The sequence below is a fragment of the Henckelia pumila genome, chromosome 1 (genome assembly GCF_033568475.1).
Source record: "Henckelia pumila isolate YLH828 chromosome 1, ASM3356847v2, whole genome shotgun sequence".
Classification (NCBI taxonomy): domain Eukaryota; kingdom Viridiplantae; phylum Streptophyta; class Magnoliopsida; order Lamiales; family Gesneriaceae; genus Henckelia; species Henckelia pumila.
Window position 1 is genome coordinate 117477338 of NC_133120.1, and position 15893 is coordinate 117493230.

The window sequence follows — 15893 nt, forward strand, 5'->3', positions numbered from 1 at the left end:
CTCCTACAAGTGTCATTTTTATCATCCCATGAGTTAAAACTTGAATATTCTCACTTTTGTCTAATAATGGTGTTAATTAAATTTGTACTGATAGTTCATTTTCCCAATGATCTATCTTTGATTTTCTTTCTTTGGCTATTGAACATCCTAAATCTAAGATATTTTGTTTCACAAATCCTGATGTTTTTGATTCTCTAAGAATATCTCTAACATCTTTATAAGATCCAGAGTATTGGTCTCTGTTATATTTAAATTCTTCATCATCTCTTCCACCACTACCTTCTACATTCGTTCGTAGATTTAATCGTGGTCTAGAATCATCTTCATATTCTGATTTTGAAATATTCATATCTCTGTATTGTTCTGAGTCCTGATGTGAATGATATAATTCTGAATGATATTTACTCCTATTTGTTTAAAATCAGATGAGTCGGTTTCACTAAACATCTTCATACTTATGTTTGCCATAACTAAGGGGATTTCTATACCATGATTCAATTTTGAATGATGGTTCTTCTTCCATTTTTCTTTTTCCTTTATCTATTGGAAGCACTTCGTTAAGATAGTTTAATATTTCATTACTATGTCTTTCTTGTTCAATTATTAATCTAGTCGTTGCTAAATCAATATATTCTTTGAAATTCTTCTCTAATTCTTGTATTGATAGATTGATCTTATTAATATTATTTTCTAAATCTCCTAGATCTTTTTCTAATTTTATTAAGGACGTCATTGCGATGAGGTTGACTCATTAACAATAGCTTGTTTAATTTTAAGAATATTTTGATTCATGGTTCCAATCTTATCAAGAATATCTTCATCATTTCTAGCAAATGATAATAATCTTCTTGGTACAGACTGTTTTGTGATTTGGAGGTCATCTGAACTCCATCTTTTATAGGGATTTATTTCTTCAATAAATGCTTTTCGAGGGTGTTCAATTCTTGTAATATTTTCAAACATTCTTTCAACAGAAATAGTTGGTTTTGTTGAAATTATTCCTGTTTGAGAATTATTACTTATTGCTAAACCGACAACATAGTTTATATTGATCGGATGGTTTTCTGTTAACATAAGATTATTTCTATAAAAGTAATAATCTAATGTTAAAACGTCATTTATGTTTTTATCAAAAAGAGATATATTGTATTGTGGATAAATACAAAATTTCATCTTTTTGTAACATAAATTTCCTTCAATTTTTCCAAGGATAGAATCCTTGAAATTACGTATTCTTTTGTCACGAACTGTTATTTCAATTGGTGTATCTATTTCTTCTCGGTAGTGAGCTGATATTATTATTTCAATTCCTCCGATATGAACATATTTCAGTTCAAATCGTTCTTTTTCACTGACTTTTGCCATGATGGTATTAATATCTTGAGTTGTTAATAACTTCAGAGTATTGGACCTTGATTCGTTATTTATTTTACAAGATCGTTCTTTTGTACGAATCGAATAATAAATTAAATTTTTTCTGGGATTAATAAAATTTGAAATCTTACTTAGTATTCCTGGTTGGTCTATTAGATTTGTTTTTGAATTAGAAAACTCTGTTTTCTGTATTTCAGCAAACTTGCTTTGATTGAATATAATATTCAAATTATACTCTTGGTTTTCTTCAGATTTTTCAGATTCATCGACCAGGTTGTTTTGATTTGGAATTGTTATTTCTGTCATTTTAACAGATGATAGAACTTCTTAATTTTCTTAAGGCTATTAAAAGCTTTTTTGTCGAATCTATCTGTTCTAATAAATTCTGAAAATCTTCGAAACTATCAATTGAAGATTGACAATTTTTAAGATGTTTCAAATTGTTTTCACAATTTTCTATATCAAAATTTATATTTTGAGAATATAAATTAAAGATATTCATTTTTGTATTTTCATACATTTTCCATTTAGTAAAAATTGTTACTTTTATTATTTTGTTTTTGTTGATCGGATTTCGATAACAAAATTTGTTCTTATTCATAACATATTGTTATGTCTTCAATTTCATCGTTTTCAGAAATTTGAATTATCATTTTCCAGTTGCTTAAAAAATGTTCTTTTTTATGATTTTTGAAATAAAAAATTTGGAGATCTTTTATTTTATTTCATAATTGATCTATTTGACGTAAATCTTTTAGTAAGATTATTTTATCAAATAAATTTTTAATCTCAATATCTAAAGTTAATCCAGGCATTAATAATTTGCTTTATTTAAGCTCTGATACCAGGTTGCGGAATTCTTCAAATTCTTATGAATTTTCTTATTCATGGATTTACAGATCTGATTCATGGATTTTCAGATCTGATTCATTTATAACAGATAAATGTTTTCATATTAGTTTGGTTCCATTCATGGATTATTAATACAAATTTTAGTTGATAAATTGATTCAAATATGGTTAAATCAGAAGTATTTAAACGATATTCACGAAATGTATCATATTCATGATCATCTTCTATTTCGAACTAGTTTTTTATTATTAATCTTCCATTTCTTATAAAGGATGATGACATGATTAATGTATTTTGACTATTTCTTTGAATTAAGGGCTGCAGGAGGTTTAGGAAGGTTACCTTGTTTGAATGAATCTTGGTTTTGAGCAGAGGCCAAATCCTTGCTTTCCCTTAACGATCACTTGATCAACTGGTACTTGCTCTATGGATCTCCAGGTTTACTCTTAACCATGAATATTCAATGATTGGTTTCCAAGCTTATCCTCCTTATGCCCTGCTTGTTTAGTTATTAGCCATAAGGCTTATTTTGTTTCTGATTTTATGTTTCTTAGTTTCTGATAGTTTTCATACGTCTTGTATGAACCAGATTATAAGAAACTTTAAGAAGAGAGAAATACTCAAACTTTACTTACTTTTTTACAGCACAAAACATCTCCTTTTATAGGCATGGAGAAACACATACATAATTAAAAATAAAAGAAAAGAGGGGGACCACCCGACACTACATAATGAAAACAACTCATTTTACATCTGAGTGGATGCCTTTAACATGTGGTGTGGTCCACGATTTCATTTGTTTTTACATTGTGTCACTTTCTGAATCACTGGTGCATTCGGACCATTTCTTTATTGGTTTGTCTTCTTTGACAGCTGGTTTGTCCTCTTTGACATCTGCTTCTTCTGTCTGAATGGGTTGGCAATGTCCACATTTGTGAGTGGATATCATTGTTCTTAGTTTTTGACATAACATTTGTTGGGTTTCTCGGGTCATATCAACTCTTGCTTCATAGATTGGAGCTTCGAATTGAGCTAACATGGTTTGTTCTTTCTTTTGGATTGTCTCCTTGTGTCCAGTGGTTAATAAAATTTTACTGGTTGCAAAATTTATTTTAACCTTTGAGTTTCCATCAATCTTTCCTGTCTTTGAGATCATATCAATCAATGTCTTTATTCTTATCTCAGGAAGTGTTGAGATATCCATTACTGGTTTCTCTTCATTTGATCCTTCGAATAAGAACTTGTCTTTTTGTTTTCGACATTGAATATATACCATTGGTTGATAGAATTTGTTATCATCCCAATCTGGAAGGGTTGAGTGAATACTCAATGTTAATACTGGATCGTCCTTAAAGACTGCTTTCTTGAACTGGATGATACTATTTCTCAACTGATATGAAAATAGTTCTATTTCTTGATTGTTGGGACTGACTTCCAATCCACTTAATAATCCATTTGAAAAGAATCTTGCTACTTCATGCGCTGGAGCACCTTGCAGTGTTCTTGCTCTTGATATTCTCTGTGTGTCACAAGTTTGTAGCCAAGATTCTGCAGATGGTTTGGCTATTCTCAAATAGTTTAGTGTTTCAAAGAATTCAGTCTTGAGTTTTTCTGAAAAATTTGTTTTCTCAAAAATTGGTTTTTGTGGTCACAGATTGACCATCTTTCTTTCTTTCTTTTCAAGGGCACTTTTAAACGTCCTTTCTTCTTTTTTATTTTTCTCGGTGCTGGCTGTGTCCATCGGTTCTTTTTTCTTTTCTTTTTCTTTGTCAGTGTTGGCTGTGACCACTGACTGTTTCTCTTTTATCTCCATTATTTTGTCAAATGGAGTTGCCATTTTGATTGGTGTTCTTGGTGAGATGATGATGATGAAGTTATCATCTTTTCTTCTGTCCTTTGAATTTTTCTACTCAAATTCCTTTCTTTTAGTTGAAGAATTTGAATTTCTTCCTGCAATTCAATCAATTGTTCTTTTAATTGACTTAGTTGCTCCATCTTGATTATACTATGCACAAGAAAACATATTTATATATATAATGGTTAGTAAAATAACTCTTTTCGTGAGTAATTCGGATAGTTTTATTATGCGTATCATTGCATTTATAAATTCTTTTGCAAGAATTGAATCAATCTTAAATTGATTATTTTACTCAAAGAGTAATTTATGTTTCTGAATATAAATCTCATTTCATCAATTTATATTCTCCATGCTTTCTGAGGCATGTTTGGATGACTAAAAGTCATAAAATAATTCATGTTTCTGAATATAAATCTCATTTAATCAATTTATATTCCACATGCTTTCTGAGGCATGTTCGGATGACTCACAGTCATTTTCTGGATCACTTAGGATCTCCTTTATTATTCCGTTACTACGGATAGTATAGTTTGGATGAAGTTCTCTGGTTAATGCGTCGGGTAATGAATTATCCGTTCCTTTGACATGTTGGATCTCGAACTGATAATGGTTCAATTCCAATTGCCATCTAATTATCCTTGCCGCATTTCTCCCTGCATTTTTTGATATTTTCCTTGTTTTGAAATATGTTAAATTTATATTATCTGTTCTTACTAAAAACAGTTTAGAAATAAGATAAATTTCATAAGTTCTAATTGTGAATATTAAAGCTAATAATTCTTTTTCATTCGAATGATAATTTAATTGTGCACCTTGAAAAGTTCCTGATGTATAGTTTCATAATTCTTCATTATTTCTAGTAGCTATTTTAGTAAGTTCTTCTAAATTTCTTTCTCCAGTATAGGCTTTTAAACATGCTCCCCAGTATTCATCTGAAGCGTTTGTTTCAATTATTATTATATCTTTATTTGAAGAAAAATATAATTCAGGAAGATTACTAATTATTTTCTTTTTAATAGTGTCTATGTAATTAGTATCTTCTTTCGACCATTTCCACTTATAGTCCTGTTTAAGTTTTACCTGAAGAGGTTTTCTGATTTCTGCAAGTTTCTTAATGTAATTTCTAGAATAAGTTAATAATCCTAAAAATCTTCTTAATTGATCTTTATCCTTGATTTCACTAGGAAAATCATGAATTTTCTTAAGTATATGCAGTTATAAACAATGTTTTTCATCTTCTATTTGTAATCCTAAATAATTTATTTTTGATTTGAATAATTGTGCTCTCTTTTCAGAAAGTATAATTCCATCTTTATGACAAATATCTAAAATTGTCATGAGATCTTTATAATGTTGATCTAGTGTTTTTGAATAAATTAATATGTCATCTATATAAACGCAACAAAAATCTATATATGATTTAAAAGATTCATCCATATATCTTTGAAAGATATCTGGTGCTTGTTTAAGTCCGAAAGGTAATACAGTCCATTGATACTGTCCTTTTGGACAACTGAATGCTGTAAGTAATTGTGTTTGTGGTTCTAGTTGAATTTGCCAGAATCCTGATTTACAATCTAAACTGGAAAAATATTTTATTTCTCCTATATAAGATAGTAAATCATTCTTATTTGGGATATAATATCCATCCATAATTGTTGCTTTATTCATCTTTCGATAATCAATTACCATTCTTTTCTTATCAGTATCTTTCTTACTGACATAAAAGGCTGGTGAAGAGTGTGGACTTTTACTAGGGATGATTATCTTAAGTTTTAATAATTCTTGAACTTCTTTTTCAAATATTTTTGCATCATCCATGTTACATCTTCTTGGTGCTTCACGGATTTTGATATTAGGGTCTTTGAGTTTTATTGAAGCAATAAATTGTTTTCTTTTCTTAATTTTGTCCTGAGGATTTTCAGAACATATATCATGAAATTTGCTCATGATTTCTTTTTCAGGATTAATCGTTAAAATATTTTCTATTTTTTGTTCTATTGGATTTGTATTTCGTTTATGAAAATTCTTTGTAAATCCTTCATTTCCTACGCGAAATGCTGTTCGTATTTTGGGAATGTAAATCATTGATGATCCTTTGTTTAAAGTTATGTGATCTTCAAATTGTGTAAAGGAAAGATATTCTCTTAAAAAGTTATTTTCTATTATAATGTCTATTCCTGATTCTATTTGATATATAATGGGTATTACAAATTTTGTTTCTTCTATTTCTATTTTTAATTTTTCTGCTACTGTATTAAACATGATTATTGATCCATCTCCTATTCGAACTTTTAATCCTTTATTATATTTCTTTCAATAATGATTTGGAAGTATATGTTTGCTTCCTAAATACATATTTGCTCCTTTATCAACATAAGCATGTATATGATATGATTTATATTCTTTGATTTTAATTTGAATTTTTATATATATACTATTTGGATTAGTTTTGTTTTTATTATCCATTCTCTTATTTTCTTTTTTTTTTATTTTTTTATTTTTTTTAAGAGAGAAGGGTAAAATTGGTATTTAGAAACAAAAGTTTCTCTCTCCAGGGAGTTGAAAGTAAGTTTTATTTATGTAGGGATTTATAAATAAGTTATAAAGTGTTTTAGGGAGTGATTGACAATTAACCCATAATCAAATATATTTTTGGACTCTATGAAATCCAAACTTGTCGAGTTTATTTTCTAATAATAAAGTAGAATATTAAAATTTGATAATTTTTGTAATGTATCAGTTAGAAGAATTATTTGCCATTTTTGAGCTGGTTGGTTACTGCTTCTTTAAAGATTCATTTTAAAACATGGGCAATATGCCGACGTCTACTAATGAATTTTGTTGCAAAAAAATACATAATAGAAAAGGGGGGTCCGTCGTTTTATGTTATACACTTATAATTTGACTACTTGAATAAAAATTTGAAAAAAAGAAAAAGAAAAAGGAATCAGAATACATTATTACATGGTTTTTTTAATAGAAAATCATCTGGTACACAGATTATTGATAAATTAAATTACTTTTAAGTTCAATTATTCTTGTTAAATTTAATTAGTTACATATTTTTATTTTGAAGATTATTTTCTTGGTTAATTCTTTTTAGAAAAATTTATTTATTTAAAAATATTATGATGATAAATAAGATCATATTCGTTGTAATGAAATATAGTTTGTAAGGCCCGAAAATATTAAGTTCTTAATGACGGGATTTAAGAGTTAAATTCCAAATAAGAGTGAAAAGATGAATTTAAGAATTTATGAAAATTAGATATTTCAATTTCGGGTCAAAAATATGTAATTTGAGGATTTTCGGATTTTAAGATTTTAATATCCAAAATACTTAAATTAAAAGATTAAAAATATTTGAATTGATATTTATGGAATTTAAGATATAAATTCCAAGATTATAAATATCAAGTATTTAATTTGAGGATGAAATCCGAGCAAGGGCCAATTTGCAAATATTGAGAAATTCAAGGACTAATATGCGATAAGGTTCGAAAGTATTTAATTTTAATCTGAGAATATTTAATTTGAAAATATTTAGAGTTTATAATAAATTCTAATATTTTAAATTATTTAGAATTGAAATTGAATTAAATCGCTTGTCCGGGGACTAGTTTGCAATTAGGCCAAAGTTCAGGGGCCAAAATGCAATTTTCTTGCAACTTGGCCATAAAAACGTGTAATAAGGATGAAAAGGGATCAGATTCCCAGCCAAGAAACCGAGAGAGATGAGAGAAAGGGTTCCAAGCCATTTTTGATATTTTAAGCTCCGATAAAAATCGATCCGCCCGATAGAATTTTTGATTGAGCATATATTTGCGATCACGGCTCCGAGTGCTACGTTTTGACGTAAGTTTTAAGAAGTTCTACCATGTTTGAACTTTATGATGTTCTTAGAATTAAGATTTGATTGTATAAACATGTTCTAGCATATACGACGATAGAATATCTAAGACGGATCGAGAAAAGATCGTCGTTTGAACATGATTTCGATTTTTGAAAGAATTTTTGAAATTCTGAATTTTTAGGGCTGATGATTTCGAGATTGTGCTGCTAATTTGGTGATGCTATCATGTTGAGATTATAGTATTGATGATGTTCATGTTTTAGAATTTCCGGTTTTGATCTGTTACGCCGTCGGTTTGAATTCCGGTCACGGGATCAAGTTATTAGATTGTTTGATCCTACATAAGAATGAAATGATATTGAAAGCTCATATTAAATTAGATATCAATGCATTTCAGATTTGAATTGCAAGAGATCGAGTTCGAGTCGGCGAGCTCGAGAAGTTAGCCTTTGAACCGAGAAAGACTGAAGAAGGTTTGAAGCTAGTTTGCCTTGAAGGATTGTAATGATTTGAGCAGATTTTGATAGAAGTTCTTTGATGTTATTTGTCCAGAATTGGAGCATCTAAAATTCGAGATCGAAAGGTATAAATAGACATTAATAAGATGAGCAGAATAACTCGAGATTGTTTCTGATTATCGAGTTGCCTAAAATCACATACATGCATGTTTAATATATGTTATTGTTTACGTTTACATAAATGAGATAGATTATTCAAGATAGATATCTTCTTGAATTCCCAGAATATTTATGTAAATGTTTACTTGTCTTCTTTGATTTATATTATTTTCTGTATTGAACATATTTTACGTATTCCATGTGACGCTTACAGTTTTGTAGGTATACTTGAGTGATTAGATGATCATATAATTATATGATTGATGTGTTCAAGATGTTGTGTTTAGCTTATGTATGATTTGATGCATCCAGATTTTGTTGCGTTCATCTTGAACCCTACCTTGATAAGCACAGAGGGCTGAATGGCCTAGAGTGCAGATGACATTTGGAGAACTGTAGTTGAGTGGCATGGAATGTAGATTTACTTCCAGAGTCAGATGACTCATGGCACGGAATATAGATTTATTTCCAGAGCTAGATGACTCACTATAGTTGCACCAAAGTCAGGGGAATTGAGATATTTAACACCACCTCGATTGGGAGAGTCGGTGGTTAGTTAAAGATTTTATTTCCCCGGGATCCCAGAACTACGATTTATTGATATCAGATTTGATAGTCTATTCCTTGGCACATGCATTGCATTTATGCATTAACCTAGAGATTTTTATGGTTTAGAATATGCGTTTATAAATGCTAACATGCTATTTTATGACATTCAAGATTTGAATGAGTTTATATGCTTGGTATTATTTTATTATAGATGAACGAATATACTATCATGTTTTACCTGTTATTACATGATTTGAGATTTAAGATTCATTTGGCATATAGATTTAATATGCTTAAATGATGTATATGCATGTCGTTCATACTGAGATTTATTCTCACCGTAGTTATACGGTTGTTGCTTTGTTTGTATATGTGCATTGCATCAGGTTGGGGCATAAGCAAGTTAGATTTGGCTTGGATTGCACGAGATTGAAAGATTAAAAGTGGAGACTCGGGTTTTAAGCAGATGACATGTGGTTTATAAATTTGGTAATCATGTTAGAACAACAAGCACTTTTGTATATGTTGTTGTTGAGTATTGATTTATACTTGAGATTTCATGTACTACAGATATGTAGATTGATGTTTAAATGCATGTCAATTATGTAGAATCATGTTGCATAGCTTATATGATAGATTATATCAGTTTTCAAACTTGATAGCTTAAGAAGACTGATTTTTATACGCAGGGCACGGACCCCGTGCATGCCATGTGCCTAGGTTCGGATGGACTCTGTCCCAAAAATATTTTGAGAAAAGAAGGCATGGACCCTGTGCAAGCCTCCGTGCAAGGGTCCGTGTGTCCTCTGTTCCGCAATTCCTTTGATTTCAATTTTTGCATGGGCACGGACCCATATCCAGAACAGGCACGGACCCCGTGCCCTGGTCTGTGCAAGGGTCCGGACCAAGGTCCATGTGTGAGCTGAAATTTTAAAAAAAAATTCAGTCTTTTATTTTATTCGTTGAAGTGTGATTCCTTTATGATTAAATGTTAATTTGCCCCTTAAGATGAGATTAGCACCCGAGGTCCCCACAACAGGTGGTATCAAAGCCTAAAGTCTTGGACTAAGATAGAAGTTGAGCGGGGTAGATTGAGTCGCATGCATTTATAGTATTGCATGAGTATGCTTTACTTGCTTTACAGAATTGTATGCGACGATGATTGTTTGATTGAATACTGCTTGCTTTACTGAGATGAGAATTACATCCTTATATACTGATATGTATGCCTGATTTCTTGAATTTATTAGAATAAATGAATTCGTTGCAAGCATGTTTTATTTGAAAAGCATGAGAATTTGCAAGCATGTGTTCTATTCAGAAGCATGAGATTATATGTATGTGATACTGACATTGTATTTTATAATCTCTGCCATATATATTGCTTTTGTTATCGAATAAGATAGATTGTGCAGATAGCATGAGAACCTCAGACAGAACAGAACAGTTTTGAGGTACGTTTTTGAGCCGATCGATATGATGATTGCACTGAGGAGTATGTTAGTTGAACAACTCCAAAGCTATTAATCATCAACTCAGAAAGACACAGAATATGCTATGTCTAAAAAGAGGTTGATTGGAAGAGCTGGATCAGTTGTTCAAGAGAAGAATATTCAGATGAACATAGAATCAGCTTGATTTTATATCAACTCCAGGACTTAGCAAGAAGTTGGTGAAGTTGCCAAAAGAAGTATTGAAATGTTTGGCAGGTAAGTAAACAGAATTGTTTCTTTCCGTATATGATAAAGAAGATAGAAAAGCAGACTTTACAGAATAGAAGCGTAACAACTTTAATGAGTTGATTTCAAGCCAGTAATAGAATAACGAAATCACGAACCGGTAGTACGAGGCAGAGTTGAATTTTTATTCACGCCTCTGTAATTGTGAAAACCTATGATCATCGCCTTCACTATAACTTTCATAGCAGTATAGCTATGAAGCAAGAGATAGTGACAATAGCAGCAAAGATCTATTTAGCCTAAACTCCAGCAGATGAAGAAATATAAGCATAGCTCCCATAACTGAAATAGATCAAGAGAACATTTGAATGACAGATAATTTCATAGGCAATAAGCCAATACAGAAAATAAGGCTCAAGTTGTATCAGATAAGAATATTACAGGTAAGTGAGTTAATTCTAGTTAACCGCTTATATATTGATTGCATAGCATACATTTATAGATCAGTGATTTGTTATGCTACAATCCGTATCTGATGAGCCTTTATTCATCGTATTTGCTGAAATTTTGCCTTTGAGTAGATAGAACACATTTGCAAGATTAGTCATAGAAGATGAAATACAGAATTAAGGAAATAAGATTGAATGTGCTGATATCAGGCATGAGATATTAAGCTAGAATGCATTATCGATATGAATGCAATAATTGAGTATCAGATAAGAATTGATTGATCTTGTGCAGTGATTCAGTTCGATCAGCAATAGAAATGAGTATTGATCTATTTGATATGAGTTTTAGAAAATAAACTTTATATTATTTTGGTACTGGTTATACCAAGAGGAAAACGTCGGAAGAATTTTAGTCGATGTACTGAATTAGTATAGAACTAACCTAGAATTGACAGATATGTCAGTGGTTAGAATATACAGAAATATTCAGAAGACATATTCCGACTTTTCTACGAAATGAAATGAGTTCTATAGAAAGTGATGTCTAGTATGAAAGTTTGATGACAACTCGTATAGAAGAGCATTACTTGAACTGAAGAACTCCAGAAACAGCTAGAAGATTGAGTAGAAAAGAGTTATTTAGTACCGAAATGATGATTAATTCTATGACAATAAGTTAAGTCGAAAAGATTATATTCGACTATTGTTAGCTGAGAATTAATAAATGAACTCATGTCAATAGAGAATAAGAAAAATCAGTTACAGTTGAGCTTTCTCTTCAATTTTGATGAAGCTATTACATCATAGAAATCACGATTCTTGAATTTCATGATATCGATTCTGAGGTTTTGTATTCGACCTCGATCGGTTTTGATTGACTCTTATTCCTTTGCTAGAGTCTGATTTGATTTACCCGCTTTAAGTTTTGATATGCAAGTGAGTTGTTTTCACTGTGCAGATTTTGTCATTCAGAATATTTGATTTTGGGTGACCTTGACTTGAGAGAGTTCCTTTGATTTGAAATTTGATAATTATTGATTATTTGATGTGTCTATTCAGTGTATCTTGAAGTATTTGGCTTGTAACTGATAGAAATTAAGATTCAGACCATCAACAAGATTTATGGGTTTTAGATAATTGTTTGATTGATTGAGTACAGATTTGTACTTGTTGTATGTTTGTGCTTGAGTTTCTAGACTGATGCTCAAACAATCAGAATTGTTGCAATCCAAGCTAAACTCGATTGGTTTGGAAAGATAAAAGCAACATTGATATTAGATCAAACAATAAAAATGTCGATTGAGAACGCTAGATTAAGATATAAGACAAGACAGCAGATTAGAACAGATGAATTTTGCGGTGAATAATCGCGTGAGTATGCCAGATATTCTAGATATGGAATATCAGATTTTGAAAGAGGAAGATGACAACAGATTTCAAATCCATTCAGTTGTCTAAACATGTATGACTTACATGTAGTCATTACTTGGAAATTAGTATTGGTGACAGAAATGAAAGCAAATACGACATAATTGACATTACCAATACTAAAATTTCAGTAAAAGAAGCAGAAAATAAGAACCCGAGTGGTTTCTGTAGCAGATTAGTTACATAAGAGTTGAAAGAAGATCAACTTTTCGAAAGATTTGAGTTCGAATCTACTCGAATCGTCATGATTTTGCGATTTAAATTGTAGTAGATTGCGACAGATTCAAGAATATGTTGTATTAGATATGATACAAACATACAGAGATACATGTTATAAAGTTAGCAAGATGATCAGATTACAGGAATTATTGAAATCTATTGTCGAGATAGAGACTTTAGATTTATTTTCTAGATTGTGGCATTGATTGTCAGAGGTTCTGAGTGTTTGGTTGTATGATATTTCATTATACCATCCTCCGATTAGTGGAATATCATAAGTGATTATCCAGATTTCCGGGGATATGCTCAGAACTATAGTACTAGATTTGGTACTAATTGATTGATTATGTGCCACTTGATTACCATAATTCCTGTGACAGCTATCTGATAGATATAGAGACAATATTTTGATGATTGATTGATAAGAAAAACAGAATTTTCTTTATATTGAAACGATATTTCAGAGGTATCAGCTATCAGACCAGATATGAGTCAAGAAAATATAGAAAATTTGAAGATTGATTTGAACATAATAAGAACAGAGCAGCATAGACAGAGTTATCAAATGAGCAATAGATATAGATTTTGAAACCTGAACAGAATGATCAGAAAAGAAGTTCTTTCCCGAGCTTCATTAGGGTCAGAACGAGATTTCAGAAGTGACATAATCATTGATCCCTATGAGTATTTGATCTAGCTTATGGATTCATACTCAAATGCATCGGCTGAAGAATATCAGCTAGAATATGTATGTGCATTCAATTCAGATAAAACCGAAGCAGATCAGATTTTAAGAGAAGCCGACTAACTTATGCAGAGTTAGATCACGAGAAAGAGCAACTTAGATCTAAGTTGACTCAGTGATTATATGTTCAGGAGAATAGATATGATTGCAGAAGCGATCAGAAAGAAGATTAAGATATGGTTGAAGAGAAGATATCAGAATAAATATCTAAAGCTCACAGAATTGAAGTCAGTATTACTCAGTTAGCTATACCGCTGACGAGAATCAGCAGTAAGATCGAATGCGATTTCGAGGACGAAATCATTCCTTAGAGGGAGGAATTGTAAGGTCCGAGAATATTAAGTTCTTAATGACGGGATTTAAGAGTTAAATTCCAAATAAGAGTGAAAAGATGAATTTAAAATTTTATGAAAATTAGAGATTTCAATTTCGGGTCAAAAATATGTAATTTGAGGATTTTCGGATTTTAAGATTTTAATATCCAAAATACTTAAATTAAAAGATTAAAAATATTTGAATTGATATTTATGAAATTTAAGATGTAAATTCCAAGATTATAAATATCAAGGATTTAATTTGAGGATGAAATCCGAGCAAGGGACAATTTGCGAATATTGAGAAATTCAAGGACTAAAATGCGATAAGGTCCGAAAGTATTTAATTTTAATCTGAGAATATTTAATTTGAGAATATTTAGAGTTTAGAATTAAATTCTAATATTTTAAAATATTTAGGATTGAAATTGAATTAAATCGCTTGTTCGGGAACTAGTTTGCAATTAGGCCAAAGTTCAGGGGCCAAAATGCAATTTCCTTGCAACTTGGCCATAAAAACGTGTAATAAGGATGAAAAGGGATCAGATTCCCAGCCAAGAAACCGATAGAGATGAGAGAAAGGGTTCCAAGCCATTTTTGATATTTCAAGCTCCGATAAAAATCGATCCGCCCGGTAGAATTTCCGATTGAGCATATATTTTTTATCACGGCTCCGAGTGCTACGTTTTGACGTAAGTTTTAAGAAGTTCTACCATGTTTGAATTTTATGATGTTCTTAGAATTAAAATTTGATTGTATAAACATGTTCTAGCATATACGACGATAGCATATCTAAGACGGATCGAGAAAAGATCGTCGTTTGAACATAATTTCGATTTTTGAAATTTTTTTTGAAATTCTGAATTTTTAGGGCTGATGATTTCGAGATTGTGCTGCTAATTTGGTGATGCTATCATGTTGAGATTATAGTATTGATGATGTTCATGTGTTTAGAATTTCCGATTTTGATCCATTACGCCGTCGGTTTGAATTTCGGTCACGGGATCAAATTGTTAGATTGTTTGATCCTACATAAGAATGAAATGATATTGAAAGCTCATATTGAATTAGATATCAATGCATTTTAGATTTGAATTGCAAGAGATCGAGTTCGAGTCGGCGAGCTCGAGAAGTTAGCCTTTGAACCGAGAAAGACTGAAGAAGGTTTGAAGCTAGTTTGCCTTGAAGCATTGTAATGATTTGAGCAGATTTTGATAGAAGCTCTTTGATGTTATTTGTCCAGAATTGGACATCTAAAATTCGAGATCGAAAGGTATGAATAGACATTAATAAGATGGGCAGAATAACTCGAGATTGTTTTTGATTATCGAGTTGCCTAAAATCACATACATGCATGTTTAATATATGTTATTGTTTACGTTTACATAAATGAGATAGATTATTCAAGATAGATATCTTTTTGAATTCCCAGAATATTTATGTAAATGTTTACTTGTTTTCTTTGATTTATATTATTTTCTGTATTGAACATGTTTTACGCATTCCATGTGATGCTTACAGATTTGTCGGTATCCTTGAGTGATTAGATGATCATATGATTATATGATTGATGTGTTCAAGATGTTGTGTTTAGCTTATGTATGATTTGATGCATCCAGATTCAGTTGCATTCATCTTGAACTCTACCTTGATAAGCACAGAGGGCTGAATGGCCTAGAGTGCAGATGACGTTTGGAGAACTGTAGTTGAGTGACATGGAATGTAGATTTACTTCTAGAGTCAGATGACTCATGGCACGGAATATAGATTTATTTCCAGAGCTATATGACTCACTATAGTTGCACCAAAGTCAGGGGAATTAAGATATTTAACACCACCTCGATTGGGAGAGTCGGTGGTTAGTTAAAGATTTTATTTTTCCGGGATCCCAGAACTACGATGATATCAGATTTGATAGTTTATTCCTTGGCACATGCATTGCATTTATGCATT